This window comes from Glandiceps talaboti, chromosome 12 (genome assembly GCF_964340395.1).
Source record: "Glandiceps talaboti chromosome 12, keGlaTala1.1, whole genome shotgun sequence".
Taxonomy (NCBI): Eukaryota; Metazoa; Hemichordata; class Enteropneusta; family Spengelidae; genus Glandiceps; species Glandiceps talaboti.
The window spans coordinates 11,103,182-11,119,149 of record NC_135560.1 but is presented as its reverse complement, the minus strand read 5'-3'; positions in this window follow the sequence as shown (position 1 = coordinate 11,119,149).

Sequence of the window (15,968 nt, the reverse complement as noted above, 5' to 3'; positions counted from 1 at the left end):
TAATGGAATATTCCTATCATTTTAGTAAGGGGAGGTATTGAAATGACGATGTATGTATGTCTGTCTGTCTGTCTGTCTGTCTGTCTGTCTGTCTGTCTGTCCGTCTGTCCGTCTGTCTGTGTGTGTATGCGTCTAACCATAACTAACCGCATATGTCCTTTAAAGTTTGTTGATGTAGTTTACAGTTTTAACGAATGATTTGCATAATTAATGACTTTCTGCAATTCGGCTTTATCTTAAGAATGCAAGCTTGAAATTTCATAGAATTTGGTACATATAGCAACCATAACAATGCGCACAAGTTTGTTGACATAACCTTTACTTTTAGTGGGTAATTTGAAGAATTAATGATCTTCAGTAATTAAGCTATATCTTTGGAAAGCACATTTCAAATTCCATATAATTTGGCACATAAATCAACCATAACAAAGTGCACATCCACTGAAGCCCGTTGATATAATTTTAAATGTTATGACTAATTTGCATAATTAATGATTTTCGGTAATTAGGCTATTTCTTAAGAATGCAAACTTCAGAATTCAGATAATTTTGTATATGTTTAGATGGTCGATGGTAAGAAGTGCAGGTGTCATTTAAAGCTTGATGTTGTAACTTGTAATCTATATGCTTAATTTGCATAATCAAAGGTTTTTTTAATAATTAGGCAATATGTTAACTATGCAAGCTTCAAATTTCATTTAGTTTCATATAATTAATTTTCCAATTAAGTTGTACATCATGTATAATAGCTATAGTTTAGAATTATGTATTCAAACAATGTGTGTAGGCCCAAAAATCTATGATTTTGCCCCCACAGGAGGCATTCAGTTTAAATCTGGTATATATATGCTTTAATACCACACAGTTGGCAATAAACACCCCTGAATATTATTCAGAAGCCAAGACATTATTAATAAAAAGATATAAATATAATTCCTCTATTAAACTATTCCATTATAATGTTAATGTCAATACATGTCTTCAATGTCATTAAAACTCGTCCTCAGACTTTGTGAGAACTGTTGGTGGTACTAAGAGAGGCTTCCTTGACATGTTAGTATATATATATATACTAAATCATGTCAACGAATCGTATATATATATATGTCTTATATCTGAATATCGGGTAAAGGTTATGCAAATGTAAGTCAACTACTATCGGTAATTTATTATGCAGCAAAACTTTACCCCCCCCCCCCCAAAAAAAAAAAAAAAAAAAAAAAAAAAACACCACCAAAAGAAACACACAAAAACACAAAAAAAATTATGCAACAAAACAATGTATAAGCTAAGGTTAAGTCCCTCTAAATACCAGATTTGAACTGACGCAAGGGCAAACCATAGGTTTTTGCTCCCACACACATTGTTGGAATGAATTCTTATTAAGGTGTAGCCTAATTACCGAAAATAATTAATTATGCACATTAATCATTAAAAATAAAAACTATGCCAACAGGTTTTATAGGATATGTGTGGTTTGTTATGGTTGATGTCTGTGCCAAATTATATTGAATTTGAAGCTTTCATTTTTAAGCTATAGCCTAATTACCAAAGCTCATTAATTACACAAATTATCCATTAAAACTATGGGCTACATCAACAAGCGTTACAGTACAGATGCACTATGTAATGTATGCTTAATGTATATACCAAATTATATTGAATTTGAACTTTGCATTCTTAACATATAGCCTAATTACTAAAACCTTTATTTATGCACATGACTAATTAACCTTTGTTGGATGTTTACCAAAATCTAATCAGTTCTCGTGTTTAGCATATGGAAGATGTGTAGCAGGTTTCATTAGAATGGGTGATGTAGTTTTTGAGATATCGTGTCCATAGACAGACAGACAGACAGACAGACAGACAGACAGACAGACAGACAGACAGACACACACACACACAGAGACAGACAGACAGACAGACAGACAGACAGACAGACACAAATACACACACACATACATACATACATACATACATACATACATACATACATACATACATACATACATACATACATACACAAAAGCATAACATAACGAAAATGTTCCAGGCTCTTTGAAGACTACTATAATGTTAAAGTTGAACGTTACCCCTTATATCGTACATTCATTATAGTCATTGGAACTCCTGGACTTTACCTCTTATCGTAGATTTTTTATCTTTTTTTTTTATCTTTTTTTAAATTTATTTTATTAATCTTTCATATTCAGACACCAGTTCAGTGATAAGCACTATTCTTCCAATGGCACCTGTGGATTCGTTACAGTCATGGACTATACCCCTATACTAACCTTATCGTAGATTCGTTAGTCATAGGTCCTGGACATTACCCCTATCGTAGATTCGTTACAGTGATAGAAAATTCCTAGAATTTACCCCTATATTATATCCTAGATTCGTTTAAGTCATTGGGATTCCAGGACTTTACCCTCTATCTAGTGTTCATTACGGCCATCCCTTGAGTGAAACACTTGACAACAAAAGTGTTTCCTTTTACGTATATACTGAATGACGCAAAGAATGCATATAAAACTTATTCACCGCGAAGATCGATGTCGCTATTGGAGCTGTACGTGCGCTCTCCATTAGACCTACTTGGTAAAAAATGTCCGCCGACCTTTATTTTGGTTTCAGCAGTCTACCCACATTTTCTGTTAAGGATGTTACTGCCAAAACCTCCTCAGTAATTACACCAATTTAATCTACTCTCGTCGTATGATGAAATTGAAACATTTATATGCTTTGATTAAGGCTTTCCACACATTCTAGTGTTGTGGAATGGGTACTACATAGGTCTAGATATAATCACCTTAGAACCTTTATGTGTGAAACGGAAAATTCCCCTGAGAAATGCGCAAGACAGAAAAATGTATTAACCATTGTGATAGTATTATATAATATAGCCATGACCATACTCGCATATAATTTGAACTTGTATATATATGCCATTGGCCTTTAAATATGCCCAATAACTCATACGCCCACACCTCACTTTGATGTGACCTGGAGGGCTGCGTTATTTAGCTAGATTTACCTATACGAATATCTTGAGCACGTTTCAATTCGTAGGGGAGTAGTAAAGTATATGTAGCTAACACCTCACACCTCACAGTAAATTCCGATGAAACCTTCATGGAAGAATTTATATGCCTCTAATATCATTTAACTCTTGTAAATAACTGATTCATTACAAGACTAAAATCTAGTGATCAGATATCAAAGAATTAATTTTGATAAAACATTTATTCATTTAGCGATTGCTGAACCAACGATAACATTGTTTTCAGCAGTGTATCAATTTACTTCAGGGTTATACTCGCTTAAAACATTAAAAACAAAAAAGTTTGTTTGTTGAGAATACATATGATATATAGTTTGCAAAATGAATGGGGGTCTATGCAATGATATAGAAGTGAATACGATGTTGTAAATGTGCAAGCAACATCTGTGCCAGGGCATCACGGTTGCTCAAAACAAGTTTCAAATTGTTTGTTACATGTGTCTTTCATAATGTCTCGAACGGCGTTTGCAAAAAATGGTTGCAGATGAATAGGCGTAATTTAACAAATTGTGTTCTTAAAATTTGCTAGTAGTTAAGTGGTAATATACTTCACTGTTGAGTTTATCACATTGCGGGAGATTCACTCTTCAAAAATTGAAGTTTCGAGGACTACAGTGAAACCTTAATGAGTGACGCGTATGTTGTATGTACACATAAAATAGCCTGCTTTTAAACGAGCAGCTCTGTTTGTATTTTCACATCTGATCCATATTCAAATTGTATTTTCTTTTGAATGACACATGGCATATGAAATCTCATAATTAATTCTCTCCCAAATTGTCTGTGTCTTGTCAAAGCAGAGACCACTGGTAGCTGTGACGCATGTCTATCAATCGAACAAGACTAATTAACACTAGGCAAGTTCATATACAGCACACGAACCGAATTATGCTTATTCTGCTTGTAACGGCGCATGTGTTAAGCGTAGCTTTTTTTCTTCGGAACACATTGACATCGCTACATCAAGATAACAATTCGCAATTAATTGCCTGTCTATCAAACTCATATTCACGTATACACTCTTATTCAGTGATGATCTGCACAGATTTGCAAGATTTCGCCTTTGACATTTCTTAGCTGCCTTGGTAAAAAGACAATTTTAACTCATTAATGGTTATCTTCTGGATCTGTGATATGCTATTTGGGGACCACAGTAGGATGATTGGGGGGATTCTGATCAAGTTATGTAATACTATGTAACACGACCAACTGATACAGTGAAATATCATCAATGCTAATACTCATGTCTACAATTAGTAACAACATTTTCAGTTGATTGCCACTTCCTCTAAGTCTAAAACAATTGCCAAATTTTGATTGGTTTTATTTTTCAAATAAATCAATGCTGATTATATTAGTAGTCGTACAGTGAACAATCTGTCTTTGAATTCACATGGGGACTACACGCAATAAAATAAACGTCAGTGGCTGCTTTTCTAGCAGATTCTGTATAGACTATCATTGTTTTGTTCAGATATAATCTTGGCGTTGTAATGCATAGTAGAAGAGTTACACATTGCTTATCCTATGTGCAATTTCATTTGTATTTTATGGTTGTAGTCTAGAAACAGTACACTTGCTAGCTATTTTACAGCCATACGTACATTAGATTTAACTTGACACGTATATCGACTATACTGTACATATAAAACTCGTTTTATATCCATGTGTCCTTGCGCTGAACAGGATCAATGATGTGCTCTTAATGAAGAATAAACTGGCTTGCCAATGATTCCACTCGATTTCTGGATTCTCGTCCTTCGAAAAGCAGTGTTTTGGTTACAACTGCTAACCTTAAGTTCCGATATATAAACTCATCAATCTGTGAGATGCAAGCAACCATCAAACGTAGTACGAGAGATATTAACGTCAAAAGGCAGCAGTAACAAATCATTAGTAGCTCTTTGGAACGCTAAAACGACTTCCCGACTGAATTAATGCGAGATGGGATTTTATTGATACTAAAGTCAATGCGCAATAATGGTGTCCTTTTAACGTATATGGATTATTTCAAAGCAACACTTACCTGTCCAAACCAGTAAAAATATGTCAACAAACATTAAAGTTGACAGCACTCTACCAACAACGTCTGTCTCGTCTCATCAAACCTGAATGAAAAGTCTTTTGTGAGTGTGATAAATTTTTGATTTCATCTTACCGCAGTAGAAAAAGTAGCTTCCTCTAAAACTAGATAGGGCACTTTAATGACACATCTTTGTGAGTGTATTCTTTTATTGATTCTTGTCTGTCAAATTATTAGATATTCTGCATTATTTATTGATCTGGATCGCATCATAAAGCATTATTCTAAAGTTTTATATGTTTAATGGATTACCAAAGCATTAGGTAAGTTTATCCAATCAGGAATGACTCGGTTAAGGGACTAGTCACTAATTTTATATGCAAAGAGGGTAATATTTGACATCAGTTCAAACAGATGGGTCCGTAAGAAATGCACGGACCGGTGTTCAGTAAAATAATGCTGTGACAACGGTAATATTTAATGATGTTTAATAATTACTAAATTAATAACGTCTGTATTGAGAACATCGCTTGACTTCATAATTTGTCATTACAAATAAGCCCGGTGTTCTATAGCAACAGTAGAGTAGAGTAGAATACAGTACAGTACAGTACAGTACAATACAGTACAGTAGTCTAGTCGTCTAGTATCGTCCAAACCTATTTGTACTATTTGCCCAACATCTCATCCTCTGTCTAATAGATAGATAGATAGATAGATAGATAGATAGATAGATAGATAGATAGATAGATAGATAGATAGATAGATAGATAGATAGATAGACAGACAGACAGACACAGATAGATAGATAGATAGATAGATAGATAGATAGAGAGATAGATAGATAGATAGATAGATAGATAGATAGATAGATAGATAGATAGATAGATAGAGTTGCACTAAGAAAGTCGTTCTTCTTGGTGAAAAGGGAATTCCCTTGCAGTGCTTCCTTGATGTGAGGTAGCGAAATTTCTTTTTGTACTTGATAAGGCGTTGACACCAACAGCATGCTGTCGAGTTCTGTGAGTAGCAACATGCTTATTATGGATATTTCATCATCATTTTTTGTTGTGAAAATAGTTGTATGTGTATAAATCGTACTAAATACGAAGTTTTATTATCATTAGTACACGTAATGCTTTGTTATAGACGTCTCATTTATGACCAGCCTCTTAAGTGGATTTAACCACTTGACTGTTATTAATTGTAATTAACAGGAAAACAAAGCGAAATGGAAAGATACTAGTGTGTGGTTGTAGTTCTGAGTCCTTAACATTGCAACGATAGGAAGAAATATTTGCTGTCGGACTAGAAATAGAATTGGTTGTTTCATAATGAGATTTGCATTACTTGTTTTGAAAGATAAGTCCTATCTAATGTGTTGCTATGAATTTTCTTTATAATTTAATTTCTATTAATAAATACGGCTGGCATTCTCTACGATTAGATACGTTGTAAGTAACATTCATTTCACGTTTTTTTGGTTTGAGGATTTCCGGTCCCAATGTGAGATATAATTACATCTGCAAATAAAAGCCAGCGCAACTAGTAATCAATCCTCATAATACAAATACGCTTTATTTAGCGAGCGAGATTCATGAAACGCTATTGAGAGCGTGACGAAAATTATACCACGTTCTATTAACTGAATTGCCATAAAATGACACGGGTAGAATCTGTGATCGATGATTACTTTGTAAATCTGTTCTCGTTGGCGACAGGTTTTTATTAACTAATTTGATACTATATCTTATATGGTCATTAATTTCATACGCGCAACCATGGTCATGCATTTTGTATTTAAATAAACAAAAACATATTACAAATAACTGGCCATTTACACTGCTATGATGCCACATTCTCGGAATAAGCAGCGTTAATCTTAAGTTTACAGTAGCATTGAAACTTTAAGTTAACTTACAAAGCTCCGAGGAAGAAACATTTTCAGGAAACAAATTACACACATTGCTGCCATGACACTATTTCTTAGAACAGGCAATGGATATCAGCATTAAGCTTAGGTTTACAGTAACATTGAAACTGTTAAGTTTATAAAGCTCCGAGGAAGATACATGTTCAGGGAGCGAGTTACACACACACACGCACACACATTGTTGTGTCCAATACGGTAGAACAATTATCAATCAACCGTTAAGTTTTGGGTTCCACTTCAAATTAAGATGCCAAAGTGTATACCTTCAGGTGTTCCATACTGACAAGTATCCCAAACTCGAGGTCATTTTATATATGTCTTTCAGCTGTATCAGGTGCAACAATTCACATAACTCTCTATATAATTCCACTCGGTATGCTAATTTAATTTCGCACTACCGTATCAACTTACGACTTCACCTGCAAATCCATTTCTTGGCTGCTTTCACGTGTTTGTGTCTATTACAGAAGTTTGAATTAAATTAAGCAACTGTTTTCAGTAAAGTGGTCTGGCATAATTTAATAAACATGCCTTTATGTATTCACAAGCATGTTAAGTATTTCAAGTGAGAGTTCTAATACTTGGTCAAATCCAGCAGTAAGTTCATTACTTTGATAAAGTGTGGCTGAATGCATTGTGCTGTTTTATGGCCGTAGCGGAAATAGATGTCTGTGTATATCACTTCAAATGTTTAATGGAGTGTCAAAGTAACAACAGCTTTACTATGGTGTTAACAGCACGGTATTTGACTTTTGGAGCTGATTTGAATATATGAATAATTAAAGCTACTTTGATTTTGCATTGTGTTGAATCATATATAGCTCTTCATATTGGTAGCGCTAACACCAGTGATGTTTGTTGCTATTTGCATGACAATTATAGCTAGTACTTTTCATACTTTTTCTTTAAGTATTACAGACTGGTAAGATGGTTATCTTAATATGATATTTTACTTCAAATACGCCTGTGTTTAATAGCTGACAATTGTGCATCTGTATGTATTTAGAATATTTGCTTTGTTGTTACGCACATGTACTTGGTTGTTAGCATAGTCAACCACCAAGAAAAGGAGTTTGGGCTAGCATTTAGATTGGTCGTACTGCAACTTTAGTGATCTTGCGCAGAAGTATGTTAGTTTGAAGAATATAAATAGTGATTTTCTCACTGCTTTAAAAAGGAAACCGTTGACTCAATTTGTAACACTTTTAAATTACAAAACCATATTTTGTTAAATTGGAAATGAGGCGCAATAGCAGAGAGGCAATTTCTAGGTAAACGAATAGTAATCCCACGAGGCTCTGCTTGCAGAATGAACTTATACGTCTCCAAAGGTATGACGGTTGTGATTTGTGATAAGTGGATATTGGTTTTGAAAGATATGAACATTGTCTGTGACGTTTGTGATACTGTACATTACTTTAGAAAATGGAAGTACTTAAAATATACAGAATTCTTGAAAATGCGACAAGCACGCCATAACATTTCACCACCATTTGGTATATTGTCATGACGTCATGTCGACAGAATTCTGCATTTCACATGCTTTAGGAGACTACACTGACAGCAGATCACTTAAAATGATGGAAAGGACTATCAGAAATATATATAGATTTGAGTACCTACTGCTAGTACACATTTGTCATACTTTTCACAGTCGTATTTCCGGTTAAATACAACAGCCTTATTTTTTACCCGATGACTCATTTTTTGGGTTCATATTAATGGCGATAGGAGTTGAGTATATTTTCGACGCCAACACTGTACACTGCTTCTGTCAACTGTATTGAAAGTGCTGAAAATTAACAGATAAATTTCGTGACATTTCTTGCCCCCATTTTATCCTAAATTTTCGCGATGGTTGGTTTTGATTATGCAGTGGAGTGGACACAGTTGAAATCCACCAGCGCCAAGATTTAGTTAAGTAACCTTCTTTCTCAATGACCAGAGAGTTTTGCAGATTACTATTTCATCACAGGCCTACCACAATGTGGCTAGTTTTGTAAGCTCCTCGACTAGAATTTATTGACCTCTTAACTTACCTACTACTTAATCTCCACAGTTTTCACTACTTGGACGTTCAAGTGTAAAAGAATGGTCACAACTTTTGAAAAAAAGTTCATGACCTCCATTGGCGTTCATTGGTTGGAACGAAAGGATGATCGGGTACGTTGATAATATTAACCATACAACCCCTATACATCGTATCAATCAAAATTTGTGGTATCCTATTCCTAAAGTTTGAATATGCTTCAGGTGATCAACTTCAAGGTAAAGATTTGTTTACATTGTTTACTGTTTCCCGACCAATAACGAACAGTCAAGGCATTAATTGACAGTAATATTGAAAACCTATTCTTATACAATTTCCTCGCCCGGAACAAGAAGACATAACGACAGGAACAAGAAGCCATGGAAACCTTGACCATATCCGTAAAAACAGATTACCAAAGGTGTGTGTGGACAGAAATAAGTATGGTCAGTGATAAACTCTTATTCTGCAGTTATTATACCTAGCAACCATGATAATGGCCATTTTAACTCTAAATTGAGATAATTAACTGTAATCGTGACAGTATAGGCGATCTACAAGCCATTGGTGCAAAATATATTTGCTATTTTGTCATGTCCCGTTTCTTAGCGACCAAGTCAAACTTACTTAGCTTTACCAAATTTAAATAGCACGTCGAATATAGATACCTTCTAAGACAAAACATGTCTTAAAGATAACCCATACAAGAAGATGCAAATAAGACAATGTAGCGTGCATATTAATGAACCAAAACAGTCAGTTGTCTGTCCAAGGCGTTATATTGATGCCATCGATAAGACATACCATGTCAAATTGCATTGACATTGATATTGATCGACTCTGACCGACCATACACTAATGAATCGCTGATTCCATTTGAATACCATGCATTGATGAAGCGCATATCTGATCTAGAAATCGCAAGGATTCTCTGAAATGTCATGTAGTCTGAACCTACTAATCCAATCTATAAAAGCTACAAAACTATGGTTTATAATTCAACATAAATGTCTATGTGATATCCTCCATGTATTTAGTGGCATATTTCTATGGCAACCCGTAGACTTCCAACTGTATGTACGTCATCATTATTCATAATTAGTTCTCTTATTGCAAAGAAGCTATACATTCTAATTCCACTCGTATTATTCTCTAAATTGAGTTAAATAGTATCCAATGTTAGTCGTTTCCGTTACAACGGGACGATGACTGTCTTCATAAGGTAAATATAGTCAGTGTATGTCAGGTCTATAGCTTAAAGGCATAACGAGTTTTATATGAGCACATGTCAAATATTTGTACTCACTTATTTGTAAATCATATGGTGTCTACTCCTATGATCAAAGCAAATGCTAACGTTTACATGAGGAAAATATCAATTTAAGATCACACAATTTACCACTGTCAACGCAGTGTGCCCCTCGGAAAAAAGTTATAAACCTTGCTGTTACTTTGTTCAAGCAAACTCCACAATTAAAATCAACTGAGAAGAAACCCATCATTATGCAAATTGTCGATCTATGAAGCTTTCGACCAATATCAGAATAAAGACATCAACATGATATTTTCATATAGACATTTCTTCAAACTTAACAGTCGAAGTCATTTACATTGGTTGTATAGTATCATAAATGTTAGGGTTGCAATGCCCTTAAAACGCAAACGGATAAAAAATGATTCCTGTACCATGCCATCATAAAAAGTAGGATCGGTATGCTTTCATTAATTTATACATCCATCTATTTATTTTCTTTATTTAATCATACATACATACATTCGCTCGTTCGTCCGTCCGTCTAACCGCCCCTCTGTTTGTTCCTCTGTCTATTTATTAATCTTTGCTTTTTAAAGAGAGCCATGTCATCTGTGTCATTTCTGTAAATGTCTGAATTGTACTCGAAATTTCTCAAATCGCCAAAAAGAAGTTTAGTGTCAACGGGAAAGCTAGTTTATTTGAGAGCTTCTACTATGCCTAATACACTCTCTCACAGCCAATCGGAATCCCCGCTTGCATCTAGTACGGAATACATTATAATTATGGTTATCAGGTAGCTAAGCTACCAGTTACATAGTAATCGTTTTACGTCTTATAGACGGCATTGATACATGTGCAGGGATTTCCTTTAGTTGAAGGATAATGAACGACACGTACATGTCCTTTACTAAAATAGACGATTTTTTGCGAATGCCTGACATCACGCTAAATTAAAGATGACCTATCATATTCTGTTATCTAATCATTTCAAAGTAAAGCATAAATAGACCAAATCCAAACAACTGCGTCGCTTTTCCTGCCATGACCGCAAGAAGATAGTGGTAATTGGCAAAAATCATCAAAGAAGACAAAAATGTGATTCGGGTTCATCTTGAATTGAAACGGACACTTCCTCCTTGAGTCATGACAGCGTTTTAATGATCAGTCTAGTTGATACACGGTTTTGCTACTGACACTTGGATATAAAGGATTATTTACTTTAGATGTTAACACAACCACTCCAATCTTTTATCAGATTGTCAATGAATACTATTCAATTACTGGTTTCCTGTACTTATACGGTATGATTTACCTTCCCACTGCCTTCTCCATATCAATCTAGAAGGCGCTCTCTGCGTCTATTAGCCGTCTGATAGCAGAGAAAATGTCGTTCACCCTGACAGTCGTAAGCGATATGAGTACACACTTTCAACATATGTTGGGCGCTTTGAAGCATTTTGTTTATCCAAAAATTTTCGCTAAAAGTCGTGATACTAAGCTACTTAGAGGACGTGAAAGTGGTGAGATAAGGATTGAAAACAACCTTGCATGCAAGCCCGTTTATTTTACGTCCACGTTGCTAGGCGATCTCGATCTATTGAGCAATTACGTTCACTTTATACAAAATATCGAGACAATGGACAAGTCAGAAGTCTTTTGTCGGAAGATATAACCGTATGTTACATTTTGGTAGCGTTCACTCAATCGAAAGAAATGCTTTATCAAATATATCATGTACTATCTGTCATGGAGAAGACATCTGGCGTGGATTGATACATGTTTTAGTACAAACAGAACGTTGGCTTTATATCACTTCCAAGCCAACAATGCTTGTATAGGTGCTATGCAGCGGATAACATTTGATGGCTTCACGCTAAGTTGATTTATTTTCATGACTTGTGCAGACAACTGGAAACATCTGTCAAATTAGTACGATAAAAACCATGTCAAATGCACATACCTGGTACTTCAATCCCATACTACTACTCTTGTATAACGGGACATTTCATGTTTATTCAAAGGGTTGTCAAATAGTATGCTTTCTTTGACCTCTATTATCTCCATCATGGTTTTATTTGGGTAGATTGACATGAAAGGCGATGCATATAAGACATCGGGTGCATACATACATACATACATAAATTGGAATCTCGTGATAAACACAGGCAAAGGCCTCTCTGTTTCAACAGCGACAGCGACACACACACACACACACACACACACACACACACACACACACACACACAGCGTATTATGAAAGATTCAACGTTATTACCATACGAAGGTATACACTTGCCGTAACCATAGTTTAAGTGATAATGAGCGACAGTTATAAGGGCTTGTGATCATGCATGGTGTTCGGTGTGTGAAAGTAAAACAAATTATTTACGTTTGTACAGAACAACTACTTTCCATTTTTAATAACAAATTAATCGTATTGGAAATTTAAGCTGTCTACACATGTTTCTGTCGGTGATATGAAAAGGGATCACTTCCTAGGAGATACGTGTTTGAATGGATAACAATGTCTATTTCTAAAGTTTAGTTTAAACGCCCGTAAAGTTTTTACTGGCTCTGAAAGATATTGGCCATACGAGAGAATTTCATATTTACAGTCAATGCGCATGTTTCGTATGCAATTTCTAACCTTTTGTCGTACCAAGATTTATACAACATTAGATAGTTTCTACACACATAAAACCAAATCTCACTTTTTAAAAAAAAATGATTTTTATAACATTGACAGGTTGTATGTTGTCCCAAGCCTATGGTCGCAACATTTATTTGCCGATTGGTACATACCTACAAATTGCAAATACAAAATGCAATATCTATGAACGAAATAGTGTGGTCACTCTACCGGTCAGCATAACATAAGGGAGAGCATGTCAGCAACTGGACATGACGTTCCTAGCTGATAGTAGAGTGTAGTATAATAGGCAATCTTTATGTGTAGCTATGATCATATGCTACAGGAGAAATGAAGTTTCCTTGATGTTTCACTCGTGAGACAAGATGTCTTTTACACACATATAGACGACTTCAAATGCAGAAGGAACGCGCATAGTTGGAATGAAGAAGTAGACAAGTTATCATCATGCTGATTATCAGTAGGAAAGTAAACAATTGAAGCCATTAAAATCATCAAGTCCATGTGTAATTTTTTCAACCGAAGCCTGTTTCTACTGCACTGTGAAAGAATACCAATGCTTGTCATTTTTTCAATGCGATTAGGTAAAGGACCCTGCTGTGTGTTGTGTCCCTGTTATTGTTAGTCTTGCGTTTAACTGTGTCTAGTCTACCTTTGTCTTATTACATCACGTCCTATGAGTGAAACATCAAGGCAACTTCATTTCTCCTTTTATTGTTTTAAACAGTCTTGTGAACACGTATAATCAGTGTTATGCATGCTCTTAGGTTGTACCCATATGTGCGTCCCAAGCGCAGGATTTATGGGAGTATACCTAAAATAACACCTGCGACTTATGATAAGCCATGATTTAGCGAGGTACGTTTAAATACCACAACCTTATCAACGTGTCGATATGATATGTTGGGCGCCCATCAGGCTTTCCCTGTGTTTTTGCACTGTGATACTCTGATACTTTAACCTTTACAAGATGTTTACCACTTTGTAAAGTATATTCACCTTAAAGTTTTTAAAAAGTAGAAAATGGCAAAAGTTTGAACAGTTTTTTATTTGAGAAAATGACTTGAGTAGTCATACAATTTTTAAAAATGTCATACTTACAGTAAACATTTCAAAACCTACATTTAAAGTAGATAGAACAACTTTGTATTGGAAATATCAACATTTAAATCAAATTTAATAGCACTCGGTAACTGATAAATCTAAGTTAAAGTCAAAACACAAAAAATGGCCAAAAATTCGTTACTTTGTAAATTATCAATTCGATCCATTGATAACATCCCCCTCAAGAAATAATTTAAAATAGGTTATTTTCCGTATAATGTCGACCAAGCTTGCTAAATATGACCTAAGGTAAATATCATTTTTACGTACATTTATATATCAATAACTTTCTCTCGAAACCCACACTTCAAAACATATATTGAGTAAGAATTTCTTGATATATAGATGGTGAGCCTTATTCTTTCGATATTTTCTTAGTTCAACGAAGGAAATACTAGGGACCGAAGGGGACCTGTCATTTCGAATCGGAGACGAGAAGTGACAAACCCTTATGTCACGAATATTTTCCGGCTAAATGAAGATAAATATTGCAGAGTAACATAATTATACTTGCCCAAAAATAATTCATTTTTAAAAATCGGGCAACGTTAAACTTTTGACTCATATATTGAGCACAGCAGAACGAATGGTAAAGCTTAAGACGTGAATTGTCATGACGTAGAACAACAAGGGTTTAAATCCCATGATATTTGTTCAGACACCTTCAACTACGCGTGTGCATGATAAAATAAGCAACATTTCGTCCTTGCCATAAAAATTCTTTTTCAGTACGAAACTTGCAATAATGACATCAATTTGAAGACTTTTCAATACTTTGCGTTTATTGATAATTCAAAACTGATTGATCACGTACATTTTCCATATTCGCTCATCAAAACTTAATAGTGGTATAGAAAAACAACTACCACACATTCGCTATATGTCCAGACAATGCGATTAGATAAAGGGTTGTCAATGCCATTCCCATCACTCGATAGTGTCTCTTTGTGTACGACCTTAATGACTCGATTTAGAGAAAAGGAGAGATAGGAGTCTCTGGGCCAATTATGACGTTTACAACTCATTCAAAGACATATTCATCGTCATGTCTATCCTTGGTTCATTATCAATCCTGAATGAAAGCAAAGTGTTATAGTTATTGTAAACATAAATATTCCCCTTCCTCCTGTCATGACTTTATGCAAAGATTTAACGAACACACTACAGCAACTTGAGAAGTAGTCGTGATGCTGGACGTTCGGGCTTTCTTTCGATACTATAAGCGAACGAAGTTCGCAGTTAGGGCTTGCCCGAACAGTCTAGCAAATGTCATTTTCAGACCGGACATTCCATTGAGATTACATTAAGCGGTGGGTTGGGCCATGTATGCATATATATACTTTAATATATTCAATCTCTGCATGCAGGTGTTGACAAACACATTTACGTCATTACTATGTCTTATCAATTTATGGTAATTGTGTTTGATGAGTGTGTAGACGTTGTCATTCACACATTTTAGTTAACGCATTGGTGGTTATTTTTACAAGCCCCTCCTTAAGATGAATATGCATGAAAAATTAGCTATTGTCCTCTGTTTGTGCTTGTCGCTTATACGGTTCTCTGATTGGCAGTTATTTATATCCTGATGACATTTGCTAGACCTTGGATGTTCCATCCTCGATGGCGATGTTCGGTCGTGTGTCGTATTCTATCGGAAGAACATCAGAGGTCTAGCAGATAGACTACTTGAGAAGTAATTTGGCCTTATTAGTACATTGGATTCATTAACAGAAATCATGAAAAGAAACACAAATGATGTGTTTAGGTGTTAGCATCACAAAATACTGTTATCAAATAAATCGCACGTTGCTAGCCTATTATAACGAAGTGACATTTACATTCCAAGTTACAGTTATCAAATAAAATAGTAACTAATCTATAAATTCAAAGTCTTTCTTTTACAT